Below are 20,263 nucleotides of genomic sequence, written 5' to 3'. Positions count from 1 at the left end.
GTGGACTGTTGTTTCCCGGAAGAGCAGGACAGCTATCGAAAGAGGACAGTAAGAAGAGTAATAATAATAATGACGGCCATCATAAACTCTTAACATGAAGCTCACTCCCCCGAATAGTGCAAAGAGCCTTCTCCGTTACACAAAGTAAGGCACAGCGGCGGCCGCGGCGGCTCTCGCGGCGCCCCTCAGGGACCCCTTTCGGGGGAAGGGGGGCGGGGAGGAACCCGGCGCGGCCAGATGGGCGGGGGCGGGGACGAGAGGGCCAGGGTTTGTGGGCGGGGCTGAGGCGCTAGTGGGCGGGGCTGTGGCGCTGGCGGGCCGCTGGGCTGCTGGGCGGCTGGGCGGGGCGCGCTCAGGCCTCGGCTCCTCGCGCGCGGCGTAAGCGGCCCAGACCCCGCGCTGCGGGAAGCCGGGGTGGCGTGTGCGCGTCGCAGGCGAGCCGAGGCGGCCGCGGAAGGAGGAGGAGGAGCCGCGGGCACTGAGGTAGGCGCACAGACGCGGGGGTTTAGGCCGCTTCTCCGTGTGCGCCCCGGGCCCTCCGCGGGCTGGCGAGGCCGAGGGGCGGTGCACAGAGGCCGGGGCGGGCGGGGCCGGGGGCGGGGACTGGCCTGGCCGCAGGGGCCGCGCGCGGTGTGGGGACTCCTGGTGGAGCGCAGGCACGCCGGAGGACTCCCGGGGCTGGCGGCCGTGGAGAACGGTGGCCCGGGAGCTCCGCGGAGGAGGCCAGGGGGCCGGATGGCCGGCGCCTCCCACTTCGCGGGACGCCCGGGCCGGGAACTCGTTAACAGGAAAGCTTGGCAGGGCAGCAAATGCCAAGGTTCTGGAAGAACTGAGAGTCACGTCGTTAGGCGCTGAGGCTTTATTTTCCTTCCCCGCCCCCTGCCCGGCCTCGGCCCGACTTGGCCAAAGAAGGATGTGTCACCAGTTCGGGGCTGCGGGCGGGCGGGATCCCAAACACCCTGGGAACAGGAGCACCTGAAACAAAGGTATAGGGCGAAGGAGTGGCTGAGCTGCGAGCTCGTCGGCCTGTCCCACGGTCGCGCCGGCCGGGCTGCAGGCTTGAGGGGCGTTCTCCTTGGGGACCGCTCGATGGAAACCAGCTGGCCGGGCTTGGAGTTGATGTTGCATCGGAACTGTGTCGTGCTCACATTATTTCCATTCCTCCCACTCTGATAAAGCCTAGGGAAATTTTATCCCGCTTGATGGTCTGCAGATGCAGAGGGGGAGGACAAATTGCTGTCTGTAAATTATAAGGTATTTTCTTTGTAGAAAATAGTTTGAGAACATAGAACAAATGCTTGAATACGTAAGTGGAGAGGATGATTTGTAGTTGCCTTTCAAAATTGGAAAAGAGTTCCTCCACGGATCTTCATTTATGTACAAAACGTCCCCCGTCTCTTTGGTGCCAGGCATTTTTCTTTGTTCTTCCTTAGTGTCTGGCCTCAATTTCTTGTAAACAGAGCATCAAGCACAGGGACCCTAAGAATTGTCATACTAGGTCAGAGCATGGGCGTCCAGCTAAGCAGGCAGCCGACTCGTGTTGTAGTAAACACAGGGCTTTCCTTGGCATCGTTAAAAATTATCTCAGTTTCTTTCACTGGTCTCCATGACGATTACTGAAAGCTTTCTTTAAAATCTGTAGATGGCTCCTGATTTGTGTGCAGTTTATTCAAGCTTATTGCATTCAAAAGGCTCTCTCACCATCTCTCTTGGCATGAGAGAGATACTCGCGGAGGGGGAAAAAAATGAATCTTTTACACATCCTGAAAAGCTCAGGTCAGGAATACAAAATTTTGCGGTTCTTTGGGGGTTTTGGGTTTGTTTGTTTGATTTTTGTTTTTTTTTTTTACACACACACACACACACACACACTGGAAAAGTCTATACCAAGGCCAATGTTGTTGGATTCAATGATAGCTTTAAACATCAACAACCTGACTAGTAGGCAGCTAATGCTTTACCTTCACACGTGTGATTTGCATACATCAAAAAGTAGCTTAACATTCTACATAGTGACTAGCTGACTTTATCTTGGTCTGAGTTAATGTGGCCTTAAGGTTCTGCTAAAACCACATCGTATCCTCAGAGAAAGGAAATTTTGCTTGAGCAGGAAGAGAATAAAGTTGGGCAGTTATGGAGTACAGAATATTTGAAGGTAACAACTTAAACTCATCAGCAACACATTTCAGTTCCAGTTGAACTGGGCTCTGTCACCTTTCAACAAGTAACTCAGAGTTGCATCTCCGAAACTCTTCTTGACATCCTCTTAACTCTGCCCTACACTTCAACAAAATAACCACAACAACCCCACCAGAGTAAGAGGTAGACTTGACTCCCCCTTTGAATAGTATCATCCTCAATCAGGATTTCTCTTACGTGGTGCTGTTGACATTTTAGATCAGATAATACTTTGTCCTGGTAGCCTAGCCTGTGCAATAGAGGGTGGTTAGCCACACTCCTGGCTTATAATCCTAGCTATTAGTAGCACTACACACACATGTAATGACAAACAAAACTGTTTCTAGACATTCCTAGGTATCCCTTGAGAAGGACTAAGCTATCCCTAGTTGAAACCACTGTCGTAAACTAACTGCTGCTTTAATACCAGGACATTGTATTGTCCTTGTTTAGTTATATATTGACTCCGCTTTCTTACGCTTAAGGCAAAAGAAGTCATTGATTTAATATGTGACAGCCTGCTTTGCAAACTGTATGGTAGGTCACATCTAGGAATACAAAGGTAAAAGCAACTGATTTGATCTCTGCACTTCTGTTTCTTATCATCTAAAGGCAGTGCTAAATTCTGAGAGGAGACATGCAGGTTTCCTGAGTACTTAAAATGTTAATCTTGACCTAGTCCAGAAACTGAGGAGTGTTCCTTTGGGAAAGGAACATGAGAGACAGAGTCAGAGGATAAACATGGAATTGGTAATTAAAGTGTAAGGGACAATGTTCTACTCAGAAGGAAGAACTGTGAACCTTAAGATCAAAAAGAATAGGTCCCCCCACCCCGCAGGAACCCAGAAGCTAGCTAGTGTGGTTGGAACTTGAAAGATTGGGGAGGCAGAATGATAGAGGCAGGGAAGTAAGCAGAGGCTGTCTGCTGCTGACTTCTCAGTCCCGCCCACTCACCAGAAACCACCCAAAGAACATAAAACAGTACTTCTTAAAGCAGGCCCTTCTCCAGGCATATTCAACAACAATATCTTCTATTCCAGCTAACATTTTCCCCATGCCTTCTGAGTAGATAACCACTGCTAATAGTTTTGTTTACTGTTCTGAACTTTTTTTTTGGGTGGGGGTAGATATCTTGTTTACACAAATGGTGACAGTTCCTTGGTAATTTACCCCTTTTGATGTATATGGCCTTTCATTGTATGGCTACAATGTAGATTATTTTTTCATTTCCCTATTGATAGGCATGTAAATGTTTCCAATTTATTGTAAATACCACTATGAATATTCCAGGTCACATGTGAATGGCTATATTTGTGGAATAAATTGATAGAAATTCAACTGTTGGACCAAATGTGTTTGTGAAAGATCAGTATATGGGAAAAAATGATTTGAACAAGGTAGCTAAAACATAAAATAGTAACTGAGACCAGGATGATAGCAATGGAGCCAGAAAGAAGTTCGTGTATCTATGAGATGCACTTAGGAGGCATGGTTGATAGGATTTAGAAGGAGATAATAGCACAAATGTTGAGGTAGAGAAATAACTTCCTAGGGTGAATTCCAGGGCACTAGCTTGCCCAAAATGTGAATAGTGGAGTTGTTACCTGAACTAGAGAGCACCATAAGAATAGTTTTGAGGTGGATTTGAACCATAGATCACATTGGGATGCTAAACTTTCCTGTAAATGTGTCATAAAAGCACTTTACAGTTCAGAACCCATAGGGACAAAACATAGGACTGGAGGCACAGATGTTTAGGTTTAAGTTGATGTGTGTGGGTGAAATTATTCATTGCAGAGGTTGAAAACCAATAGCCTAACACAGAATCTAGATCATGGATGTTTTAGTTTGCCCATACAGTGGTTTTATCATTAATTCTGCATTAGTTGCAAGTATTTTTAAATCTAAAGATTTTTTAGAGAGAGAGAATGAATGGCAGACTAAACTGGCTTTCTTGTATTGCTACAGTAATCAGAAGTCAAAACTGATTCCAGTCAGCCACTCCCTAAGGCTGTGCCTGGCCTGTTTTGCCTCTACATTGTGTGAGGGTGAGTGTGTGTGTGCATGCATGTGTACACAGTGTGGAAGTCAAAAGATAACTTTCGGGAGTTGGTGTTCTCCTTGGTGATGCAGGATCTTTGTCATTTTCCCTGTGCGACTTCCTCTATGCTTGCTGGCCCATGAGCCTTCTAGTGACTTTTTTCTCTCTCCATCTTCCATCTGGCTGTCGGAGTGATGGCATTGCAGATGCATGCAGATGCACTGTATCCTTTGAGAGTCAAACTCAGGCTTGCATGCAAGTGCTTTTACCAGCTGAACCAACTTGCTGGCCTAATTCTGTATGCTTTTGAATGTGTAATCCTGGTCAAAAGAGAATAATTTTCTTTTTGGTTTTACATTGGAAACACTGAATGATCAAAAAAAAAAAAAAAAAAAAAAAAAAAAACCAAAAAACCCACTACAACTGGGGTGGTGAGGTAGCTGCACAAGTATGAGGACCTGAATTGCATTCTCCAGTGCCTGGCAGTAGAGTCACCAGGAATTACAGTGCTGTGACAGAGACAGGATCCCTGGAGCTTGTTGGCCACTAGTGTGGCTCCAGGGTCAGTGAGAACCCTCTTCACCTTCTCTGGCTTCTCCGTATGAACATGGGTGAACACATAGGTGTACATGTACCACCACCAACACACACACTCTTAAAAAACAAAAGACAGCAACAAAAAAAACTAATGCTGAGGTCCGTCTAAGAAATTTCCGTTTCTACTTATTTGGTCTGAATTGCAGCTTTGTAGGTTTTTTGTTTTGGTTTTTGGGTTCTTTTGGTTGGCTGGTTGGTTTTGTTTGGTGTATGTGTGCATGTGCATGTGTGTGATAGTGTTACTTTGTTTTTTGTTTGTTTGTTTGTTTGTTTGTTTGTTTGTTTTTTAGTCAGGGTCTTGCTATGTAGCTCTGGATGGCCAGGTACTTGCTGTTGAAGCAATATATGGCCTGTAAGTAACTGCTTATTCTGCCCAGCCTCTTCAGTGCTGGCTGAGTTTCAAATGCTCCTCAGATGAGAAACGCTGACCCAAGATGAGCGACAGAAGAGGGCTCAGAGCCAGTTTTTTAGAATAAGATAATAATATATACTTGTTATCTATAATAAAATAATAAAGAGGTACTGTGAGGGGCATCTAGCTTGATGTTAGGTATGTTACTTAACTGAATGCATACTATGGAGCTTTTAATTAGATGAGGCCAAAAAAGTTTTGTTGCATATAGGCAAGCACACTGTACTTAAATGAGATATTTAAGGATTTCAAAAGTGAACCACACTTGGAGCTGGAGAGATGGCTCAACACCCACATGCTGGTCACAACTATTTATGACTCTAATTTTAAGGGGTCCAATGCCCTCTTCTGGCCTCCACAGGCACCAGCACACATGTGGTACACACACATGGAAGCAAAATACCTGTACACATATAAAATAACAAATACATTATTTTAAAATAATAACCCATACTTGTTTTTCCTTTGTATTCTTTCTTTAAAATCTAATTGTAGTTTAAGGCATGCCTTGAGGGCAAGGGAAGGTAGTGCTTCCAAAGGACACAAGAAATCACCAAGTAGTTAACTGTGTTGAATTTAAGAGAGAGCTTGCTGGGCAGTGTGGTACATGCCCTTAATCGCAGCACTTGGGAGGCAGAAGCCAGCCTGGTCTACAGGGCAGCCAGAGTTATATAGAGCAACCCTGTCAAAAAGAAGAAAAGAAGAAGAGAAAGAGGAGAAGGAGATTTGGCCTCGGCTAGAGCCATTCTATAATGGAAAAGATAGAAACCAGATTGATATAAGTATGACTGTAAGAAAATTGTGAATGTTCAAAATAATCTGTGTGTCACAGTGCACTGTGGATTGAACCCAGCTTTGCACATGCCAGGCAAGTGTTCTACCACTGTACTACTGTATTTCCAACCTATTTTGACTAAATTTTTTTTAAATTAATCATTCCATTCATTTACATCTCAAATGATATCCAACTTCCCGGTTACCCCACCACCAACCCCTCATCCCGTATCTGCCCTCCCCTTTGCCTGTATGAAGGTGCTCACCCACCCACACTCTCCCACCCTACCACTCCAACATCCCCCTATGCTGAGGCATCAAACCTCCCCAGCACCAAGGGCCTCCCCTCCCATTGCTCTTTGACGAAGTTTTTGAGAAGTTTATCTGAAAAAGGTGGCAGGGTAAGGGAGGGGCTAGTATCTGTGGTACATAGCAGATATTCAGTATGTTGAGTACCCAAACACTTAGGACTTTTCAGGGAGGTAGCTAGATGGTGCCTGATCATTTGTCTTCCTCATCATTGAGAGTTTTCGTGCATTTGTTTTGAAGACTGTTTTTCACTAATGAGATAATTTTTCTAGGACTCCGAAGACTCCTGAAGGACCTGAATTCAGATGTTAGTGATTTTGCCATATGTCTCTTGCTTATCTAGAAAGCCATAGAGTTTCTAAAGGCCAGAAGTAATCTAGGCTCCAGTAACCCTGACATCATCCTTCCATTCAAGTGATGAATAAAAAACAGATTCTTAGCATGTTGAAAATGGAGTATTTGGCTATTCTAGGAAATGTGTATTTGTCAGATTCCCAGGAATAGTATTACATTTTTTTCCACTTAACTTGATTGAACTTGATTTTTGCAGTTGCATACATCCAGGTATAATTGTTGAGTTATAAAAATTGATTAGAGGGGTCTGGGGAGATGGTTCAGTGGTTAAAACACTTGGGGTTCATGTACCCTAGTACTCATATAAATGCTGGGTGGATGTGGCAATTTACCTATACGTCCAGCCTTAGAAGTTGAGACTGGAATCCTCAGAACAAGCTGGTTATGAAGACTGACTTTATTGATGAGCTCAGAGAGTGGGGTGGGGACCTGGAGAGATGGCTCAGTGGTCAAGAGCGCTCTTGCAGAGGAAGGAGTTCAGTTCCCAGCATGTATATTGAGCCCACAACCACCTGTAACTCTAGATCCAGGGGATTGTATGCCTTCTACTGTCCTCCTCGGGCTCTTGCATGTATGTGGTGCATATACATAAATAAATACAAATTTAAAGATAGTAACTGCTGCACTTTCCTCTCCTGCTAGTTGCCTTTGTGGGAGAGACCTTGGCACTTTGCTGCCGCTGTTGTCACTGGTGTGCTTTTGTCATCATCATGGTCACATTCACTCACCCCTGTGGGTTTTTCCTAAGAGTATGTAGCTGCAGTCCTTACATTTAGGTCTGCTGGGCATTTTGAGTTAATTTTGTATATAAAGTCAGGCCCATCTTCATTCTTTTGCAAATGGATATCCTGGTGTCCTTGCACTATTTTGTAGAAAAGCTATATGATTTTCTGTATGTCTCATGCTTGTTTCACTGTTATAATATTAAACAAGGGCCTCAAATATATGAAGTAGTTGGGGAGATATTATATATCCAGAATTAAACATATATTCTTGAAAAGTATTTGTTTAGTCTTATCCTTGTTCCCAAATTGTAGGATATCTGTTTTAGGTTTGTAAGGACCCTAAGAATTTTTCAGTCATAGCAAGGAAATAAAAGGCCATGTTTCCATATTGAAACAGGAATTCTTAAATTCAACTGTATTTTCTAGACTGCTTCCTGATAAGATGTCTGATGACTTTAGTAATCAATAAATATTTGTTTAGTTACTAATATATGTCACTTACTGTTTTAGAATCTGGAAATGCAGTGCCTTCTGATTCAAGAGTTAGTACAAGGCACCGTATTCTCCATTGTCTCTTGACTCTGAATCTTGTACAGTTATCCAATTCAGCGACTCAGTTTTCTTTCCGTACTCATCAGGCCTTGAGTCCGTACTAATTAGGACTTTTCTCCACATAGTCTCTTACCAAACTAGTTCAACCCTGACTTTCACATTGCTAACCAGTGAGTCAGCTCTCTGCCTTCCTTCAGCGGCAGCTTACACTGCTGCTCACTCTGTCTCCAGCACACTTCATCATCTAGATTTCCTCTCACTGGAGGCTTTTTTTAAATGGTTTTTCTTCCTTACTTCTCATTATCTTCCTAACCTTTAAAAATTGAAGGCTACAGAAACTACATTTCCCATAATCTATCCCATCTTTGTAAAAAGTAATTTTTTCTTCTAGAAGTTGAGGACTAAAACCTTCAGTCAACTTTGATTCTCCTTCACCAGTCGTACTGAATCTACCTTCAAAGTGTTAAGTGACTAGATTGTCCCATTCTACTGTCTTTACTGTTTCCTTGCTCAGACCTTGTTCTCAACCTGGGGCTGGCAGACTTGGGGGTTAAATGACCCTTCCACAGGGGTCACCTAAGACAGTCTGAAAACATGGATATTTACATTTAGATTCATAACAGTAGCACAATGACAGTTATGAAGTAGCCATAAAAATAATTCTATGGTTGGGGGTCACCACAACGAGAGGAACTGTATTGAAGGGTCACAGCATTGAGAAGGCTGAAACCTACTGCTCTAGTAGACTATCACAATACCCTCTTTTTCCTGTTGTGTCTTTTCTCTTCTACAACCTGTTACCAACACAGGAACGAGAATTTTAATCCCTGTTAACAGTTAAATTTTCTACTCATTGGCTTTAGACTTGCCTTTAAGGCCTGCTAACCCCCATCCCACAGCCACACATCTTTATTTTTCTGACTTCATCTTCTACTCCTTAGGGGTTGTTTTTGGCTGAATTACAGATAATACCCTTCTTCCAGCATGGTTATCTGAGACATTTCACTAATGAAGCTTCTTTCCATTTCCAGTAGGATCTTTGTCACGGTTCACTTTCCTGGAAGTACCTCTTCTCCTCCAGACTGTGGCTCTGATGATCGCTCCACCCTACTTCTAAGAAGCACCTGATGTTATCCCTCCTCTAGTTGTTTGTTTTATTCTACTTGGGGGGTTTTGTTTTATTTATTTATTTATCTTCTCCAATGACAGGGTCTCATTCTGTAGCCCAGACTGGCCTCAAACTCAGCAATATCCTGCCTCAGCTGCCAGAGTGCTAGGATTATAGGTGTTAAACTCTCCTTATTTATTCATCCACTTTTACCTATCGTTCAAATGGAATCCCTCTAGCTTAGAAAAAATGAAAAATTCCTGTCTATGAAATCAAAACTTGAAAACTAAAATCAGTGGCTATGAGTGGAATATGCTGCCTTAGAAGCCGTAGCAGGGCATGGGTCTTTTTCTTTGTAGTTTCAGCTATACTCCCTATCTTACAGTTGTGAGGACTGAGGCCTAGAATGCCATTGAGATTAGTACTGATGCATAAACTCTGTAGCTCTTATAAATAAGGCTGCTATGAACATAGTGGAGCATGTGTCCTTATTACATGATGGAGCACCTTCTGGGAATATGCCTAGGAGTGGTATAGCTGGGTCCTCAGGTAGTACTATGTCCAGTTTTCTAAGGAACCGCCAAACTGATTTCCAAAGTGGTTTTACCAGCTTGCAATCCCACCAGCAATGAAGGAGTGTTCTTCTTTCTCCACATCCTCACCAGCATCTGCTGTCACCTGAGTTTTTGATCTTAGCCATTCTGAGTGGTGTGAGGTGGAATCTCAGGGTTGTTTTGATTTGCATTTCCCCAATGACTAAGGATGCTGAACCTTTTTTAGGTGCTTCTTGGCCACTCAATATTCCTCAGCTGAAAATTCTTTGTTTATCTCTGTACCCCATTTTTAATAGGGTTATTTGGTTCTCTGGAGTCTAACTTCTTGAGTTCTTTGTATATATTGGATATTAGCCCTCTATCAGATGTAGGATTGGTAAAGATCTTTTCCCAATCTGTTGGTTGCCATTTTGTCCTATTGACAGTATCCTTTGCCTTACAGAAGCTTTGCAATTTTATGAGGTCCCATTTGTCAATTCTTGATCTTACAGCACAAGCCATTAGTGTTCTCTTCAGGAATGTGTCCCGTGTGCCCATATGTTCGAGGCTCTTCCCCACTTTCTCCTCTATAAGTTTCAGTGTATCTGGTTTTATGTGGAGGGCCTTGATCCACTTGGACTTGAGCTTTGTACAAGAAGGTAAGAATGGGTCGATTTGCATTCTTCTACATGCTGACTGCCAGTTGAACCAGCACCATTTGTTAAAAATACTGTCTTTTTTTCCATTGGATGGTTTTAGCTCCTTTGTCAAAGATCAAGTGACCATAGGTGTGTGGGTTCATTTCTGGGTCTTCAGTTCTATTCTATTGATCTTCCTTCAACAGAGGTGTGGCTACAGAAAATGTGGTACATTTACACAATGGAGTACTACTCAGCTATTAAAAATGATGAATTAATGAAATTCTTAGGCAAGTGGATAGAACTAGAAAATATCATCCTGAGTGAGGTAACCCAATCACAAAAGATCACACATGGTATGCACTCACTCATAAGTGGTTATTAGCTCAAAAGCTCAGAATACCCAAGATACAATTCACAGACCACATGAAGCTCAATAAGAGGAAAGACCAAAGTGTGGGTGCTTTAGTCCTTCTTAGAAGGAGAACAGGAGCAAATATAGAGATGAAGTGTAGATCAGAGACTGAAGGAAAGGCCACCCAGAGACTGTCCCACCTGAGGATTCATCCCATATACAGTTACCAAACCCAGACGCTATTGTGGGTGCCAAGAAGTGCATGCTGAAAGGAGCTTGATATGGCTGTCTCCTGAGAGGCCCTGCCAGAGCCTTATAAATACAGAGGCAGATGTTAGCAGCCAACCTTTGGACTGAGCTCAGGGTTCCAATAGAGGAGTTAGAGAAAGAACTGAAGGAGCTGAAGTGGTTTACAACCCCATGGGAAGAACAACAATATCATCCAACCAGACCCCGCAGAGCTCCTAGGGACTAAGCCTTCAACCAAGAAGTACACACGGCTCCAGCTGCATATGTAGCAGAGGATGGCCTTGTCATGCATCAGTGGAAGAATGCCCCAGTGTAGGGGAATTCAGGGCAGAGAGGTGGGAGTGGGTGGGTGGAGGAACACCCTCATAGAAGCAGGGGGAGGGAGGATGTGATAGGGTGTTTCCGGTAGGGAGGGAAACCAGGAAAGGGGATAACATTCGAAATGTAAATAAAGAAAATATCCAATTAAAATGAATAATTAATTAATTAATTTAAAAAATTCTGTGGCTCAGGTGTTAGCATTTTGTACTTAGCTCTCAGGCAGCTGAGGTGGGAATATTGTTCTAAGTTTGAACTTGAGTCTAGGCTACAAAGTAAGACCCTGTCACTGGATAAAAAACAAAAAAGCAAACAAAAACCAAAAAACCCCACATAAACCCAACATAGAATAAAACAAACAAGAAGAGGAGGGAGCTCATCAGGTGCTTCTTAGAAGTAGGGTAGAGGTACTACGGTGGAGATAGCTGAGGTATGCACTTAACTTGGCACCTCTTGACAACTTAGTATGTCTGGCAGATCTGGTTAGAGCTCCTTGTCCATGTTGAGTATCTGGAAGTGAATGGAGGCTTATGGTGCTGTGACACCTGGATTTGAGTATTAAAGGCAGTTGAGGGTCCCATGTAATAGGGAAAGTTCCAGCTTGATTTTTTTTTTTAATGTTCTGTGACCAAAGTGTACTCTTATCATACTAGCAATGGGATCTTACCATCTCATTCTGGTAGCAATGAAGGGTAGTAACAATATTGTTTTAGGGGGAAAATTTTTTTAACTGCCTTTTTATTTAATTAGTTTTCTGCTATAACGTCAAAAATACTATTTGATTTCAGTTTATGCTATATACTAATTACATGGAGATATGAGAGTGAATAAACTAAAATCTTATTTTTTATACTTTTATGTTTTAAAAATTTGAATCTTTAATCCATTTGGATTTTTGTGAATAGTGTGGGGTACTATTTATTTGGTTATTTGGAATCATTTTATAGTAGGTAGCATACCAATTACCAGTTATTCTTCATATGTATGTTTTGATTTTAAGACTCTGATTAGTCCCATTTATCATTGTTTCCTTGCCATTGGTATTTACTTGGTTTTAATTACCATGCTTGTGTGTGTGTGTGTGTGTGTGTGTGTGTGTGTGTTCTATATAATTAATGATTTTAATTATTGTACATGCTTATATGTATGTATGATGTATGTGTGTGTATATATATAACAACGCTTGTCTGTTCTCAGCTTTCCTGTTCTCTAATTCTTGACTCTGTCCTCAGCCTTCATATTCTTCCGAGCATTTGGGATGGACTACATCATGTCTCCTCTTTGACTTTTGAAAATGAACTTTGCTTTCATTTCCGCCTTCTCATATGATCTCACTATCATGTTTTCTCAAAATTGAATTCCATTGAATTTCAAAGTAAATAATTCCTTTTGGAATTTTACTAAAGATGGTAGTTCAGATGTTTGCTTTGAGTGGTTTTGTTTAACTGGCTGCTAACTACTCATTTTTCATTTCATTTCATTAGAGACAGGGCTTCATGTAGTCCAGGCTAGCCTTGAACTTGTATAATAGAAGATAACCTTGAACTTCTGATCCTCCTTCTTTTACCTCCCAAATGCTGGGGCTACAGGTGCATGCCACCACACCAAGTTTTTTATTCAGTGCTGGGGCTGGACCACAGGAGCCTCGTGTATAGTAGGCAGGCACTTTACCAACTGAGTTACATTCTTGTCCTATTAATTACTCTTGGCCTCCACAAGACCACAGTTTTTTGCCTGTAATTGTCTATTTGTAGGCACATGAGTACTTAATATGCTCATTTAGTAGACAAGCCTAGTTCCAAAATGTACTAAGAATATTACCGGTGATATTCAGACCTAGCTGAAGATATATAGTCAAGGCTGGACAAATCGGGGACATCAGTGGGACCAAGAAATAGGATAACAAAGCTGTCTTTGGGACAGAAGCTAATCAATGAATTCTGTTGATGGTCACATGTAAGAATATGAAAAGTCAGCTCAAAGAAGCTGGCATTTTCTTCTTATTAGAAATCTTTCCATTAGGCCTTTGCCTCCTTCTTCTACCTCAGCTGGGGAGTCTGACAGTTCATACATTCAGAAGATACTGTGGAATTTCTGTTTCATGCTGAGCACTGGCTACATGTTGGGGATATGATAGTGAGTAAACTATAGTGGTTTCCTACTGCATATGCTTCTGCTTCCTCATCCATCTTCCCCTCCCTGAGAAGCTATAACAGTGGTGCAGACGCTTAATAAGTACTTTGTGAATAAATGGAACGTATTTTCTAAGCTTTTTCTGTTCAGTGACTTTTGACACTGAATCTTCATTCTTGAATTTGTTTCTCCAAATTGAATTTCATATTTTACTCTTCCATTATGTTTCTTTAAATTGTATTTTCTTACCTCGCCATTTGCATTCTTTCACATTTAAAGCCTAATGCATTTTCTATTTCCCTCCTGTTGGCTTAATCTCACAGGTCACTTGTTTTTATTTTTTTAAATTAAGCTTTATGCTTGGCCTTCTGGCATGTTTTACATGGTGTACTATTTCTGGATATGATTCTATTTTTTTAATGTGCTCTTAATTATGTCCTAGTCAGTTTTTATTGTTCTATAAGCTCTTTGTTTTAATTATAATTACAAAGTTTGATAATATAGTGTGACATTCAAAAAGCATTTAGCATTATTCATCTTCTTAAAAGTCTTACTCCATCCTCCTTAAAAGTTTTACTCCATTTATTTATTAGGATTTTATTTTATTTAGCTGTTTTGTGTCATAATCTTATTTCGTAATGACTTTGTTCAGTTTCAGTTTTTGTGAAAAATGAAAGTGGAGTGTAAGAAGTTTGGTCTTTCTAAGTTCTATCTGTTGTAGATTCCCTGCTCCTGTCCATGCCTCCCTCCTTCCTTCTTCCTTGGAGATTTTGAGGCCACTTCCTGTCCTGGACATTGAGAACCCTGGAACCTTAGGAGATACTGATTATCCATGTTCTTTTAGACTTAATACAAATATGGTAAAGAAGAAAAGGGTTGTGAGACATTAGAAAAACAGATTCAAATTCTTATGCTTTCTTATTAATATTACCAAGTATTGGAGTTTGGTTACAATACAAAACTACAAGTATTTTGTTTGGTTTTCTATTTGTTTGTTTGCTTGCTTTTTATTTTTATCTTGAGCTCAGTATCCTCATCTGTTAGGTAACACTGGCCTTATTTTTGGCATAAGAACTAATAGATGATCATTCCGAAGCTCAGACCAATCCTAATATATGTAAACATTCATGTACCACGTAATGCTGTTTTGGCCAACATTGGACTACTACATATCCAACATGGCCTTAAAAGATTATTTAGTGGAGCCAAAAAAAATAATTTCCATTTTATTATATACCCAGAGCTTTGGAAGAAAATGGGGGGAAAGGAAACTATATGAAAAGAAAAAATAACTGCCAAGAAAATTTACAATAAGGAGTTTATTTATACTTCAACATAATTCTTAAAAAGTTTGAAAATGGGACTGGAAAATGGCTTGCATCAGTAAACCCAAGTTTAGTTCCTACTGGCTCACAAACACCTATAACTCTAGCTCCAAGGGTTCAACACATCTGCCCTCTGTAGGCATAAAACCTACCTGAATATACACAGACATAAATTTTTAGATAAGAATAGAATCTCTCAGAATCAATCTCTCTCTGTCTCCTCTCCTCTCCTCTTCCCTCTCCCCTCTCCCCTCTGTCCTCTCTTCTCTCTCCTCTCCCTTATTCTCTCTTCAAGTTTGAAAACAGCCAGGTGATGGTGCACACCTTTAATTCAGCTCTCAGGAGACATAGGCAGGTGGATCTATGTATTTGAGGCCAGCCTGGTCTATAGGGCAAGTTCCAGCTAAGTGTAACTAAGACTACACAGAGAAACCTTGTCTCAAAATAATAATAATAATTAATAATAATACAAATAATAAAAGTTTTAAAACATGGACCCCCAACTCCAATAAATTTTTGTTAATACGAGAATTCATGAAGCATAATTTACTTGCAAGCAAATCCACTAGGAGAAGGGAAACAGGTAAGCTGCCATGCACATATTTCTGAAAAGAAGAGTCCCAGGTAGAGATGGTGTGGATGAGAATACCCACGATGGACTCATGTCTGAGTGCGTTGGAGCACGTGTGGCACTTGCTTATGGCTGTACTGTTTCAGAAGATACACCATTCCCAATTGTGCTCTCTTCCTTTTGCTTCTGGATCAAGATGTGAGCCCTAAGCTGCTGTTCCAGCCAACTGTCACCATGCCCTCACTCCACCATCATAGATTCTAACTTGTTGGAACCATAAGCCCAACTAAACCTTTTTTTTAAAGTTGCCATGGCCATAGTGTCTTACCACAGCAATAGAAAAGGAACTAAGATAGACATATTCTAGGAAGGACCCAGATCATGATGGCTTCATGTGTATTATTACCTCTGACCACCTAATGGGGCAAGATGCAGAAGTGAAAGATAATGATGTTAATTCTGACCCTGTATATGCCTCAAATAACAATAGAAAATATAAAACAATATAAAAGATAAAAATACAAAGCTTCCTTTTGTTTCTTATTAGCACATATTGCACAAAATAATAGGCTTCGTTGTGATATTTTCATACAAACATATAATGTAATTTGATCGTATTCGCACTCTTCCATTTTTTCTTTCCCTCACTCTGATCTCCGTCCTGTTTTGTAATAGTTCCCCTTTACTTTCATACTGTCCCTTATGTTTTCTTTAGGTTCCCCTTATCATAGACATGTGAGATGCTTACCTTTCTGAGTCCACTTATTTCACTTACCATTTCCACTCATTTTCTTTCAAAAGACATGGTTTTGTTCATCTTCCTAGCTAAATAAATGCTTCGTTGTATTAGTTGGGATGGCCCTGTGCTTTTATACTTGATTCTGTTTATATGGTAATTATATTTATTAATTTGCATATAATGAACCTCTTTTTATCTCTGAATGAAGCCAGTTTGATCTTAATGGATGATCTTTTTAATTTACTGTTCAATTTGATTCTTGAGTATTCATGATTTTCTGTCTGTGTTCATTGAGGAAAATTATCTAAAGCTTTATCCCTTTTACCCTTTGCTGTATTGGGGTAATATTGGATTCATTGGATGAATTTTGAAGGGCTACCTCTATGTTTTATGGAAGAATTAGAGCCGAGCAGTGGTGGTGCACACCTTTAATCCCAGCACTTGGGAGGCAGAGACGGGAGGATTTCTGAGTTCGAGGCCAGCCTAGTCTACAGAGTGAGTTCCAGGACAGCCAGGGATACACAGAGAAACCATGTCTCGAAAAAAAAAAAAAAAACAATAAATAAATAAATAAATAAAAGAATTAGAGACTTATTTGTGTTCTTTGAAAGTCTGGTAAAAATCAGCAATTTGTCTAGACTTGAGCTAAGAAGATATTTTTATACAATTGTGCAGTGTGTCTGTTTTTAAGCTGAGTCTCATTATGAAAGTCAAAAGTTTAAAAGGTAAATAAGCTAGATAAGCTAAGGTTAATTTGTTTTTATGAGTTTTTTACTACAAATTTATTGTAGCCTAAGTACAGCCTTCATAAGTCTACAATCAGGCCCAGAGGCACCGACAGCTCTCTCGGGGACTCACCGAGAGAAACTAAGTCCTGTAAGCTCCATTTGTGGTAAATGCCTATATCTTTTCCATTTAGATATACACATTCTCACTTTTATACTATGTTCCTTTTCTTACTGTTGTGACCAAATGATGGACAGGAAGCAATTTAAAAGAAGAGTCATTTTGGCTTACAGTTTGTGAAGATACAGTCTATCACAGCAAGGAAGGCATGGTGGCAGGAGCCTGAGGAAGCTTGCCTCATTGTATCCACCATCAGGAAGGAGAGAGAAATGGGTGCTGGTGCTCAGCTGGCTTTCTCCTCTTTATTTAGTTTCTGACCCCAGCCTATGGGATAGTGCAACTACATTCAGGGTAGATCCTAACCTTTCTATGAGGAAACACTCTCAAAGGTATATCCAGAAGTATGTTTCCAGGTAATTATGAGTCCCATCAAGTTGACATAAAGATTAACTATCACATATTATAACTCCCAGCAGTATTCAATACAGTAACAAGGTCTATAGGCTTATAGCCTTGAAGCCAGACTGTATCATATAACCTGGATGTATGATAAACTCTGCCTTCCAGATTTATCTAAGTATGTGCAATGATAGTTACATAGCCATGAAACTACATAATGATGCAGTTTTTGGAACATACTCCTCCCTGTCCTTAACATACTATATAAATGATTATATAATAACATTAGTATTCCTTTTGAGAGCCTGATTAAAATGGGGAATCAGCATAGTATACCCAGTGCTCTTCCTTTTGCTTTCTCTTTGGTCATTCTTATTTTCCTTTATATTTTTTAACAAACACTTGGGGAAGAGTTAGGGTCTTATTATATAGTCAAGACTAGCCTCAAACTCAAGGTATTCCTCCCTTGCTGCCTGCTGGGTGCTGGAAACTACAGGCATATCCACTTCTGGCTTTGCTTCCTGTCATCTGTTGATGTTGGAAGCATGAATTCCTGCAGAGGGCAATCATATGCCTAGTGTACCAGTATTCTCTCAACTTTGCCAGAAGATATCTATAGAAGAATTACCTTACTACAGATGCATTAAGGAATTCTTTAAGGGATTTAGTTTATTTATAATTAGGGAGTGGTGCTGAGTATGTGTGTGTGGGCACAGCTGTCACAGAGGCTAGAGGTATCAGATCTCCTAGAGCTAGAATTCCAGGTATTTGTGAGACGCTTGCTGAGAGTGCTGGGACCAGACTTCAGAGCAGTACATTCTCTTAACTACTAAGCCATCTTTCTAGCCCCAATAGGGAATTAAACAAAGAGCCAGGTATGGTAGTGCGTACCTTTAATTACTCAGAAGGCAAAGGCAGGCAGACTGAGCTGGCCATTAAGTTTGAGGGTAGCCTGATCTATATAGTAAGACCCTGTCTTAAAATCCAAAACAACAACAGAGATGCAACTTCAGATGTAGACTACTAAACTTTAACTCTTAGATGGCCTGCATGATAGGGGTGTAATCAAGAGTGACTCAGATAGGATAGATAGAACAAGATCAGTGTTGTTATATAGAAACAGTCAAGAAATGAAGAGGTCAGGCTATCAGACAGGCTTTTTTTTTTTTTTTTTTTTTTTTTTTTTTTTTTGATGTTGAAATCAATAAGAATTGTGACAGGAATAGTATTGGAGTGATAGTGAGCCAGAATCTAAAATTACCAAGGAATGAAAAAGATGACCTTGAGGAGCCATAAGTGACCACAGTAGAAAAGGTAGTAGGGGAATGGAGCCTGGCGGTATGTGACTCAGGCAGGGGGTTTTTGTATAGAACAAAGGGAGAGTATTCTGTAATTAGCAGTGTGGAATAAGAAGGACACGAACAGTCCTCCGGCATGCTTAAGGAGTGTGAGTCCTCCTCTAAGAGGACTGCAGTGAAAGCCACATCTTTATGGGGTGTCTACTGTGAGTTTAACTATGAAGACAGAGGGAGCTTCTGAGAATAGGAGGATTTTGGTACTAGCCACCTAGGAGTTCCATGAAGCTCAGAAGGATTAAAGTTTCAGGAGATATGCAAGGTAGACATTTAGATTCCATCTTCACTCATCAGCATGTTTCCTTTTTATACATTGTCACTTCATGAACCTCTCAATTCAGCTACATTGCATGGCTTAAATCATAGGGCCAGTTAGATCCAATTCTTTGCCTGATCCATCTTTATAAAACCATCTTTTTTATTATGCTTTAAATCTATGCTTATGACCTCAAGTTGACCTTTAATGTTGCCTAGCAATCACGCTATATCTCCGTAGTTACTTCTTGTTAGTTTCATTTCCTCCAGAGTGCCTGTTTATATCTTCAGTCACCTCCTATGGTCCCTGTCTCTTTCCCACTTTTTACTTTGAATAGAAGTCCTTGTTTCTTATTTCACTAAAAACATTGAGTCAGAAGAGAGCTTTTATGATCATAGCTACCCATTACCTACTTGTAGTGACATCCATGTACTCTACATTTTTTCTATGGAAAACCAGTAGTTGATATTTCTCTTGTGTTTCAACTTTCTTCTGAGTCAGTCTCTTTTGCACAAAAATAGACATTTTTCTCCCATCTTAAAAATCAATACTTTTGCTTTTCACCTGCTTTCCTTGTGGGACTGAGCAACTGCTAGATCCTTGGACTTTCATTCCCAGCTGCTGCTGACCATTGTTGGGAGTTGGACTCCAGACTGTATGAAAGAGTAAGTGAGTAAGTCACAGTCCTAGGAAAGTTCACTTCAGGAGTGAGCAGCTTAAGGAATAAAGCATCCATGACGACAAGGGCACAGCAGGCAAGGAAGGGATCAGTAGGAACAAATGTTACATGAGAAATGCTGGTGAGTATGCACACTGCTCTGTGGACCATGCCTTTCTGGGCTGGTGTCCTGAGCAGACCTTGGGCGCAAGCTCTGCAGCCAGTCCCACAACACCCAGAGGAAGCTCCACTCCCAGGTGCTCTGACACACCCAGGATCAAGGTGAGGAGGACCCAACATCTGTCCCAACACCAGGAGTAACTGGGACCTGCGGGACTAGGCACACAGGAACTCTGCCAGCAGAGTGGCTTGGGCTCCTTCCAGTCTCTCTGGGCTGGTGTCCTGAGCAGACCTTGAGCCCAGGCTCCACAGCCAGTCCCACAACACCCAGAGGAAGCTGCTGCACTCCCAGGTGATCTAACAAGCCCAGGGTCACAGGATCCCAGAATCATAGGATCACAGAGACAGCCTGACTCTGAGGAGTTCTGATACAACCAGGATCACAGGAAGGACTGACTCCAGTCAGATTTAGCAAGGTCAGGTAGCACTAAAGATAACCAGATGGCAGGGGGCAAGCGTAACAAAATAAACAACACAAACCAAGGTTACCTGGCATCATCAGAACCCAATTCTCCCACCATAGCAAGTCCTGGACATACCATCACACCGGAAACGCAAGATTCAGATCTAAAATCACTTATGATGATGACACAGGACCTTAAGAAAGACATAAATAGCACCCTCAAAGAAATATAGGAGAACACAGGTAAAGAGCTAG

The 20,263-nt window shown here is 41.3% G+C and overlaps 1 protein-coding gene across 2 annotated transcripts in view; it reads left to right on the top strand.

Annotated features, from left to right (window-relative positions):
* The first annotated feature begins 300 nt into the window (after positions 1-300).
* Positions 301-20,263, top strand: part of Ppp2r3a (protein phosphatase 2 regulatory subunit B''alpha) — a 150,144-nt gene continuing 130,181 nt past the window's right edge. Inside the window, exons 1-2 of one of the 2 annotated variants that reach the window (XM_031345049.1) lie at positions 301-483; positions 4,147-4,226. The gene's annotated coding sequence lies outside the window, so the exon portion shown is untranslated. The remainder of the gene's footprint in view (positions 484-4,146; positions 4,227-20,263) is intronic. The other variant, XM_031345047.1, reaches the window with a different exon arrangement.

Source organism: Mastomys coucha, unplaced genomic scaffold (genome assembly GCF_008632895.1).
Source record: "Mastomys coucha isolate ucsf_1 unplaced genomic scaffold, UCSF_Mcou_1 pScaffold23, whole genome shotgun sequence".
In the NCBI taxonomy this organism is placed as follows: Eukaryota; Metazoa; Chordata; class Mammalia; order Rodentia; family Muridae; genus Mastomys; species Mastomys coucha.
Note: the sequence above shows the minus strand (reverse complement) of the source record. Positions and strands in the feature narration are given on the sequence as shown.